This window comes from Gavialis gangeticus, unplaced genomic scaffold (assembly GCF_001723915.1).
Source record: "Gavialis gangeticus isolate Ggan-Ray unplaced genomic scaffold, GavGan_comp1, whole genome shotgun sequence".
Taxonomy (NCBI): domain Eukaryota; kingdom Metazoa; phylum Chordata; order Crocodylia; family Gavialidae; genus Gavialis; species Gavialis gangeticus.
Window position 1 is genome coordinate 16,198,322 of NW_017729019.1, and position 9,943 is coordinate 16,208,264.

At 46.8% G+C, this 9,943-nt stretch overlaps 1 long non-coding RNA gene across 1 annotated transcript; it reads right to left on the minus strand.

Annotated features, from left to right (window-relative positions):
- Window positions 1–6,583: 6,583 nt before the first annotated feature.
- LOC109295381 lies at window positions 6,584–8,534 on the minus strand. The gene is made up of 2 exons (XR_002096735.1): window positions 8,418–8,534; window positions 6,584–6,783 (listed from the first exon to the last, which is right to left on the minus strand). It is a non-coding gene; the product is annotated as an uncharacterized LOC109295381 (long non-coding RNA).
- Window positions 8,535–9,943: the final 1,409 nt, after the last annotated feature.

Sequence of the window (9,943 nt, forward strand, 5' to 3'; positions counted from 1 at the left end):
CCCCCCCCCCCCCCCCCCCCCCTCGGGTAACTGAGCATGATGGGCTGCGGGATTTTCATGGTTGAAGAGCATCGTGGGCACTAAAACCCAGCTGGAGATGTTGGCTTGCTGATGAGAATGGGGATGAGGAGCAATGAATTACACTTCCCAAGTAGTAGTAAGATAACATTTCTGAATCAAAAAATTTTGATTGGATTTTTCAGTTACAAAATTTCCATGAAGAGCAGGCACTTTTCCCTCTGCCCACAAAAAAAAAATAATAATAATCAGTGGAAAACTGAGTTTCCATTGAAAAACAGTTTCAAGTTGCTCCTGCTTACCATCCGCAGGGGCTATGTTGATGCGCTTTTACCTTTCTGGGTATCTGAGCCAGGTGGCCAAGGTTTTCCAATTGGCCGGTGAAGTAAGTAGCCTGATTTTTGGAGGCCCAGCACACCCGCAGATCCCGTGAAAGTTAGGAGTGGTCCCTTGCTATGCCAGAGCTGAAATCAAACCTTTGTGTGTTTGTGGATGTCTGAGTGGGTGTGGGTTGCGTGTCCTGTGCGTGTTTGCCTGTGCGTCTGAAAGTGTTTGTCTGTACAGCCTGTGTCAGCTGCCTGTGCCCCGCTGCTCACCAGCTCCTAGCCGATCCAGGCAAAAGAGAAAAGAGAAGGTGGAATTAATTTAAAAAAAAAAAGGTTTTTTTTTTAATGCAGGCAAAGTCAAAAAGCAAAAAAGGAAAAGGAGCTTGACAAAGTGACACTTAATTCAATGCCTTTACTTTGGCTTTTCCACCTCGGAAGCATGAAAGCAGCTAAATTAGCAAAACAGAAGTAAACTGTTGACTGCTTCATTGCAGGATTAAGTGTGATAAATGGAGGTTTTGTTCAGCCTCTGTCCAGATGTTGTGTCTACGCTGTGTGTATTTTTTTTAATTTTTTTTTTTTTACATTCTTGGCCCAGGGCCCATATATATTTTGGATACTGCAGGGAGTATATAATATCATTGGAAAATGATGTGGTCTGGTAACCTTTTAAATAACATTTCCTCCCTCCTCTCTTTTCTAATAGTTTGTTTTTCTTTCCATGTTTTCCTTTTATTGGGGGGAAATTTTTTTTGGAAATTAATGAGGCCAAAGTTTGAAAACAAAACAAAACAAAAACTCCAACAAAAAACAAGGCTTGTTACTTTCCTCCATTTCAGGAGTGAGTAACGGCAGGCGTGGGCATGGGAGCGAAGAATGTGTTCTGGGCACTTTTTCTTCTGTCTAAAAAAACCTTCCTGATTATCTTATTGTATTTCTTTATCATTCCCAGTACGCCGGGGCCATAACGCCAGGGAAAGATTTCAGAAAAGTGGTCCGTTTGGTTTTTTCTTGCTCACCGTTCACCTTGTGTTTGCATTCAGAAACCTTGCTGCCTCCTTGGTTTTTTTGGAGGCAGTACCTGCAGCTCCTGGAAGCTTTGTGTGAAAAGGGGCAGTGGACTTGCCTTTCCTGAATTTCAAAATACGGTATCCAGCAGGAATTCAGACCTCCCAATTTTAAGCAAAACAAACAAAGGAAAGATTGTCAAAGCAGGCCCCAAAGAGCCAGTCTGCCGCCATGCGAGTCATTCTCCACATCTTTAAACCTTGCGTCTGCTCTGCTGTGCAGAATCCCCATCACCGCACCATTGCAGCCCAGCATCCTCGAAGCAGGGGAGAAGGTGGGACAGATGCCACGTGTGCATCCTCGGCAGAGGTAAAGCGGGCAGGGAGCAGCAAAGTGCCTCCACACATTAACACTTTCCACAGAGTTCTTGGCATTTTTTTGCTCCCCTTTTATCTTAGTGATTTCCCTGTATCTCTGCTGCGTTTTGTGGCTGAATTTTTCACGTCCGATCCTGCTCTACTTCTTGCCATTGCAGCAGGAGAGGCCGGGTTCTTAGTTCTGAAACTGCTGTATCATATAAAATATTCAGGCCTTTCAGGCGTATTGTACAATGTTTTATAATGAACCTTCCATGCCCTCCAATTGCAGCATGGTGACCTCCCGCCCCATCGGGCTCACTATAGTCCACTCTGCCTTACCTGCCTGCAGATGCCTCTACAATACAGCAGTGCCGTGGTGGACTAAGGCACATGCTTATGGGATGAGACCAGCTCCAGCTACCGTTGTGTTACTGAATCGCGCTCTGGCAGTGCCTGCGCAGGGACATCACACACGTTTTTAAGTCTGTCAATAGGCCATTTGGTCCCATTTACCAAGAGCACATTGTGTTTTCATCATGTGAGGGCTGTACAGTATGGAGTCCGGTCCCTCAGTGGGAGCAAGGGCCTTTGTTCCTGTCAACACTGGGATTTTACTTATGACGGGGAACCATGTTTAAACACAACGTTGCTTTTAACACTGTTTGGATAGATGGTGGAGACAAGGCCAAAGTGTATTATAAGACTACGGTTTAACCCATTATACCAGCCAGCTGAGTAGTGTTAGCAATCAGTTTACTCAGAAACAGATTTGAAGCAACTTCAGCAATACTTATGGCTTTCCCACCACTTCCTTTCTACTAAATAACAATTTTCTCTTTCTCTAGTGGTCTCTCTTGGAAGGCCTTCGGGGCCGCAACTGTCTCCCATAAGTACGTGAACGGGACAATGGGGCTTTAATTGGGGCCAATGCTTCTAGATGCCACCAGAATATGAACAGTTAATCATAACGACTCAAATATCCGTCTAACAGTGTTATGACATGGAGTTCAAGACAACACTTTCTGACGTGGAGTGAAATGATACTTTGGTCCTGCCTGGAGTCTTAATCATTGCTTGCAGCGTGATACCACCACAGCGGGCTCCGGCAGTGGTTCTCAGCCCTTTTTCATGCCAGAGACGCTCACTCAGGACCCTCCGTCCAGCAGGAGAGTGGCAGGATGTTTGCAGCCTGCTGAAGCCTGTTGGTCGAATGTCCCTGGAGGATCCCGCCTCACAGGCCAGGTCCCCCTTTCCCTCCTGCGTAACATTTGGGCATGATCTGCACTGGGGCTATCCCACGTTCAGCGGCTCTAGGGCGAGTCTTTTAATGCAGACAGCAAAGTTGCCAGAGCCAAGAGCTGTTTTCAAAAGCTGGCACCAGTACGGTTACACTGATGGCACGAATTGGGGCAAATCCCCAGTTCCAGGCAAAGCTTCGATGCCGTTTGCTCAGGTTCGGGGGCAGTATAAGGAGGTGTGAATTTCGGAAGATAAAAACAAAAAGCAGCAGCTGTTTGCAGCAGTAAACACCTTGGCAACTTGCTCCCAATTTTTTTCTTTCTTCCCCCCTCCCGCTCTCCCTTGCTCTCTCTCTTAAGGTAGCAGCATGGGAGCTCTGCCAAAACATTGCGGTCCCGTGGGGAAGCTTTCCTCTCACTGAAAGAGCCCTTGCGCCTGCCAGCCCAATTAAAACAACGTGAAAGGAAAGCAGCATCTGGAATTGCGCTGCCTCTCACAGCCAAGTCACAATTGTTTAGTCTGAAAGTCGTTTCAGGGAGAGCGGGGCTGGCTGGCTGCGCAGTGGCCCCCACATCTGGATCTGCGGCTAGACGGCCTCTTTGGCTGCAGGCCTGTGTGCATGTGCATTTTTAACTTTAGGATATGCTGACAAGTTAAGAAGTCAGAAAGTCAGTCACAGTTACAGCCTCGGCGGCCCCTTCCTCCCTCCTCCCCTTTCTAACACACACACGCAGTTGACTAAATACAATTTTCTGACATCCTTTCATCTGGAGAGAGTTTCTTCCCCTTCCAGCCTGCAGCTCTGGTCCCTCATGAGTTATTTGAGCTGAGCCAACACATGTGAACAAAAGTCGTCTTTTTGAGTTTGCACTTAGGGCCCTGTCCGTGCTACCCACGTTCCACCTACGGAGGGGCTCCTTCGTGCCTACTGCTGTCCAGGTTTCCCTCGAGAGGATGGGCAGGGAGCCTCCGTCTGAGTCACCGGAGAGCCACATCAGAGAGGACCCAGGGGTATTGCTCAGCCCATGGTGTGACTAATAAAGCCCTCCGAGGAGCCAAGCTGGCATGGACCACGATTTGATACGACTGCAGCCAGGCATCACAACCACAGACTCCCACAAAACACCACGGGCAGCCCCACAAGAAAGGGCAGCCCATGGTGCCTTGTGAACACAGTTGTCTAGCCACGGAGCCCAGCTCAGGAAGCCTGAAGCTACAGGACCTACATCTCTACCTGGGATCTCTTGAGCCTATACTAAAAGCCAAGTCACAATTGTTTAGTTATTTGAGCCCAGTTTTCTCTCCTGCCCAGGGCAGGGGGTCGGACTAGAAGATCTGCAAGGTCCCGTCCGACCCTACGTCTATGAACCTATGAATCTATGAATAACAACCTTTCATAAAATCATGGTTCCCCTGCAAGGTGGGTTCGGGTGTTATGTTTTGTGTTATGTCAGGGTTGATGGTAGTCTTACAAAAAATTTAGATTATGGATTATATAGGCTGGTTTGGATTGGGATGATCCTGCCTCAGGCAGGGGGTTGGACTAGATGACTTCTGAAGGTCCCTTCCAGTCCTTCTCCTCCATGATTTCTATGATATTTCTATGATATCTCCTGAAAGTCAAAAACACCAGCGTTTCCAGCCTGAAATTTTCAGCTTTCAACCAATCTTTTTTTTTTCTTTCCTCCAGGTTTCTCACAGAAAGCCTCAGGTTTCAACTGACCTTGTTTGGTTTTCAGTATTTCGTCAAAAATTCCAGATTTTCCACAGGGGGAGAAAGCAAAGGAAGGAAACCATCTTCTAACCCAGTTGAAGAGGCATGCACCAAACACAACCATCTAATTGCAGTCATGCTACTAGGTTAGTCATCAATGAATACTCTCATGTTTATTTTCGTAGCGTTCAAAAATATACCCCGGCTTTTATCCGTTGGGATCATCTCACCCTCCCCAAACTCAGGACGTGCCCACAGCAGGTGGCATTTCATGCATGATGAGCCCAGAAAGCACTAGCATCACCAGAGGTGGAACAGCAAGGTCGGTATGAATGTGGCTGCACTTGGAAAGATTTGGTGAGCCGTGTTCACTGAATCCGTGGCAGATCAGCTCGACGCTTCCCATGGTAGGATCAATGGTGTAGTGAGAGGCCTAGGAGAAAGCCCTTTTCAGGACTGAATTACTTTCCCTTGTGCTACCAAAAACATCAGCACAATCTAGCCGGCAGCTCCTTGCCTGGCATTGATGTCTCTCCTCCTCCTTGCCTAGCTGTGCTTCCGTGGTATTAATCTGCGTGTTGTTTCAAAGCAGTAAAAAGGCGATAAAATAAGGAAAAGTTTCCATTTCAAGAGATGCGGTTGCTCCGGGCTGGGGGCCCCGTCTGCCATCTGGACCCTTACTTGGCAGCGCGTTAGCCTCAGATCCCAGAATAGTTGTGCTATGATTTCTCCGCGTTTCCAGTAAGGCAACAGATTTTCAAAAGTGGTCACTGATTTCTGAGCACATCCTTGTCTTGATATTCAGATATGCTGAGCACGGAGGCCCCATTACTTCAGCAGAGTCAAAATCCCTAAGGCCAGCAAAGAAAACATAATGACTGCAGGATCTAGGGGCTGGCAAAACTCAGAGATTTCCCTTTGTTTGGATGCGCTTGTCTCAGCCCATTAGTTTTCACTGGTGGTTCATGTTGGAGACTCACCTGCATCCTCTTGAATTCTGGGTTTAAATGGACAATTGCACTTAGAGAGAGTCTTCCCTTCCACCTGGCCGGGCCTCCAAATGATATCAGACCTCCAAACATTGCTTGGTTTCCATCGAGTGCAGTAAATCAGCTCTCAGCTACCCTAGAAATCAGCCTCACGTCACCCAGTCCAGATTCACCCAAGTTGTGCCCCCAAACTCACCCTCCCCTCAGCTCAGATTCATTGGCACGTTCAGGAACTGAGCAGTACGTTCTGGGTTTGTAACAAAAAAGATCTGCGCAGATCTAATAAAGTGCGGGTGGTTACACAGGTGGGCTCACATAGAAGGCAGGAGTTTGTGAAGCTCCAGAAAGTTTGGACTTATTTGTTAGCCCGATTAGTTTAAAAGTTTGCCTTGTGTGTGCTTCCTTGTTTGTGTGCTGTCTGCAATTACCTGTGTTTGCTTATAGACATGTATGCATATGTATCTACCAAACAGGTTTAACAGCTCTTTCTGGGTGAGTTATGTTGTTTCGAAAGTCTCCAAAATACATGTTGTTCGCCAACCACCTCTGTATAAATAAATACCAGCATTTCTCTCCTGACCTTTACTCTCTTGCCAGGTTTCTTCTAAACGCAGGGCCTAGGAATTACCCTTTAATCTATCAAGAGACCTGAGTCACCATTCCTCTATTTTCTTTGTGAGTAACTATATCCATGGACAGTGGGAGTGATTTTCCCTCTTTACCCAGTGGCCTTGAAACCTAGAGTCCCTTAAGTTTAAGATCAGTGAGAAAAAACCTTGTGAGTCTTGTTCTGCACTGCTTTTGAACCATCGAGAGAAAGGTGGAAACAGGGCCAACCCTAGCATTCAAACACAACCTATCAGCCCCCCTACTCCCAAAACCGTGACATAGGCTTAGGAAAGATGGCGGGATGCTAATGTTGATCATTTATTAACGCAGTTGGGATTCTTTTTATTCACCTTCTGGTTTTTGAACCTTTAAGGCACCTTCAGGTCATAACTTCAGGCTTATCAGTGTAGTCAGCAGCAGTGATTCTGTCACAAGCCTCATGGTAGCCAGGGGTTTTCTTAAACCTCCAACTCCCTGGAGTCTTGTCCCTGCTTTTATCTCAAAAAAAATACACTGGTGCCCTGTGGAGTTGTAGAAACAAAGTTTAAGAACAGGATCCCTAAAGCTCCCAGAGGCAAACAGCAAATTGCAGCTCTACCATTTTTAATAAAATCTCGTGATTTTTAAGCTGTTCTCATGACTTGGGAACTTGTCTCCCATGATGCTCTGCTGCCTCCTTTCTTCAGGAACTGTTGCCTGCAAGAGGATATGTAGCCTACCCAAGGAGCTTAGCCAGTGGGTGGGGGGAGCAGGAAGGACCCAACCACAGCCCCCTTGGAGGCACTTTGCTAGGACTGCAGGAGAAAAATATTGCATGTTTTGCCAAAATTTGTTGCCCCAAATTTACAAATTTCCACTGGGAAAAACCCCCTTCATTTTCTGACCAGCTCTAATGCAGATTGTATGTATCAGCCCTCATGGTACCCCATCATCCCATCTGTAAAGTGAGGGGACTAAAAATGCAAGGCCTTATTCGTCTACAGTTCTTAAGAAATCTGGAGAGCCCGGGTCTAGAAGAGCTATACAAGAGCAAAGTCATTATGCCTGTAGTGATAAAGTAAAAACCTTAAAGAGACCAGGCCTGATTCTGATTCCACCTGTGCTGAGTTTACATCACAAGTCACTAGAAGCAAGACTAGAATTGGGTCCAGCGTCCTTTGGCCACACAACGGGAAGCCCTGAGGATGCAGGATGGTGGAGCCTTTTTTTTCTGTCTAGCTCTGAGCTCTCACCCATCCTCAAGCACCTCAGTTCGTTCTCCCTGTTGGAAGGCATTGGGTTATTGATGATAACTTCCTGGCTGATGGCTGGGGAAACTGGTTTGCTCACCAATGCAGGGGTCACACTGACAACATGCCAGTCTCCACCTGGTTTTGTGATATGCTGGAGAGAACTGTATATCAGAAACAACACGTGATACGGCAAAGCTGCGGTCCCCTACACACAAAGGAACAAATTCCCAATTCCCTTGTTGTACGCTGCAGTATAAGCGCATGCACATCAGGTCAGCTTCTCAATGAACAGGGACAAAAAGGGGGAATGATTATAGCAAGAGAGTCTAGATGTGTATTATCTCGCCTTGTTCTTAGATTGATTTCATAAATTTCATAGACATTAGGGCTGGAAGGGACCTCAGGAGATCATCGAGTCCAGCAGAGGTCAAAGGATCCCAGCAAGATAAGCATCCAAATGTCTCTTAAAGGAGTCCAGAGTAGGTGCTCTGGGGCAAAGATGCTCTTTGGGGCAGGGATCCTCTTCTCACTGTATGTTTGTACAGCACTGAGCACAGTGAGATCCCGGTTCATAAGCAGGGCTCTGAGGTTGTTTCACAATATCAGGAATGGCATGATCAATCACGGATCAATAATGATGTGATCAATCATGAATCAACCCATCAATCAGTGATGATTTTGCCTGTGTCTGAATCTGCTCTTAATTACGCCTGTATGAACTTGGAATCATCCAGTTCACGTCAGTGATGTTACCCTTCATTGTCATCCTGGGAATTAATGGAAAATACCCCATCAGGAGAGTTAGTCACTTTGGATTTATGCTGCTGTAAGCAAGAACAGAGTCTGGCTCCTTCTCAAGCTGGCTTCCCCTGTCTAATCCTCACCTTGCCTGGGTTAAATCAGACACATCTCAGCTTTTTTACCTGCTGCAGTACATTGCCTCTGAATGCACCTTCATTATGTGTCACATTTTCCTTAGCCAGTTGCCCCACGTCCTTCCTGCTGCCAGGACGCTGTGATCTCCCGCCGGCTCTCATGCCCCATTCGTCAAGCGTGGGACCATTCACCTGGCTCCAGATGGGGAGGAGCCAGCAGGGAGGTTTCAGGTATTGAAAAGTCTATTCAGACCTAACTGCAAAAGTATTTCACCCCAGGGCCCATAGGTAAGAGCCAGGAACATGTCTGTGGACAGGAAAGGCTGGATGTTTATATGTAAACAGTGAGAGTGAAAGCAGCTTCCGTCTGCTTGAAAGGAAGGGGGGAAGGGAGCTGGAAGCCACAAGTTTTCTTTCTTTCCTTTCTCTGCCCGCCTCCCGCACATGCCCTCCTCAGAGGTGTCTTGTCAGGCCCAGAAGAGGCCCCGACCCAGAAAACCCTCTCCTTAAAACAAATCTGAACTCACCCAGGGCTGGGCCGCATGAGAGCTGGCTCTAAGCTGGTTGACAACAAACTGGGGCTTTGCCTTTGGTTTAATCGCTGCAAAGCAAGAAGCGTTGTCTAAACATAAAGTGACACTACTCTAAGTAAAGGTGGGGGTTTGAAAACACTGTAAATTAGTGCAGTCCCTTGTAAGGACACTCATAAATCACTCTAAACCTGGCTGTTCCCATTTGAGTTGTCTCCTTCTTACTGATTTAAGCTCGACTGCTATTAAAGCAGGCTTGTTAAAGGCCGGGTGATCTAATGGACTGAGCAGTGGATTAGGATGCAGAAAAATTGGGTTCATTGCCTGGCTGGGCTAGTGGTTCACTGGGTGACTGCAATCAGTTCACATCACCCCCTCGGGCCTCAGTTTCCCCGTCTGCAAAATGCAAGTGATGACGACAAGAGAAGACACAAAGTGCTTTGACGTCTACAGATGAAACCCGCACTTGGAAACTAGGTGGTATCATCCTTCTTACTGATGGTGCCGCTGTGATTTCAGTGACCCGACAGGGATTTGCACCTGATTTAATCAAAACTGGTTTTAAAAGCCAGTTTTAGTTAACCCAGCACATATGCCAGGGCATAGGTTGCATGTTTGCCAGTAGATGCTAAAAATAAACTAGGAAACTTCAAAGCCAGTTGCTGAGCTGCAAACTTGCCTTGGACTAGCGGAAGTGGAAAGGTAACAAGAGTCGGGAGCCAAAAAAGCAGGCATGCCGTGAGTAAAAGTAACAGACCCAAAGTTTTTATCCATCCCCCACCTCCACACCCAGTTTCTGGGTTTATTTTATATTTTCCCTCGTAAAGAATTGTGCCCATGTTGCTCTGCTATCAAAGCCGGTGGCGGCCCCTAGAATAAACATGCGGTCAGGAGACAGAAAACTCCAGGCTAAAACACCATTCGTTTCACCCATCACAGCATAAACTGAGAGGCTTTTAAGAAGGGCGAATGGTTTTCAGTAAATCTCTCATATCAGCAGAAACCTTTGAAAGAGTTTGTTTAAAGGCCGTGGAGATAAACAGC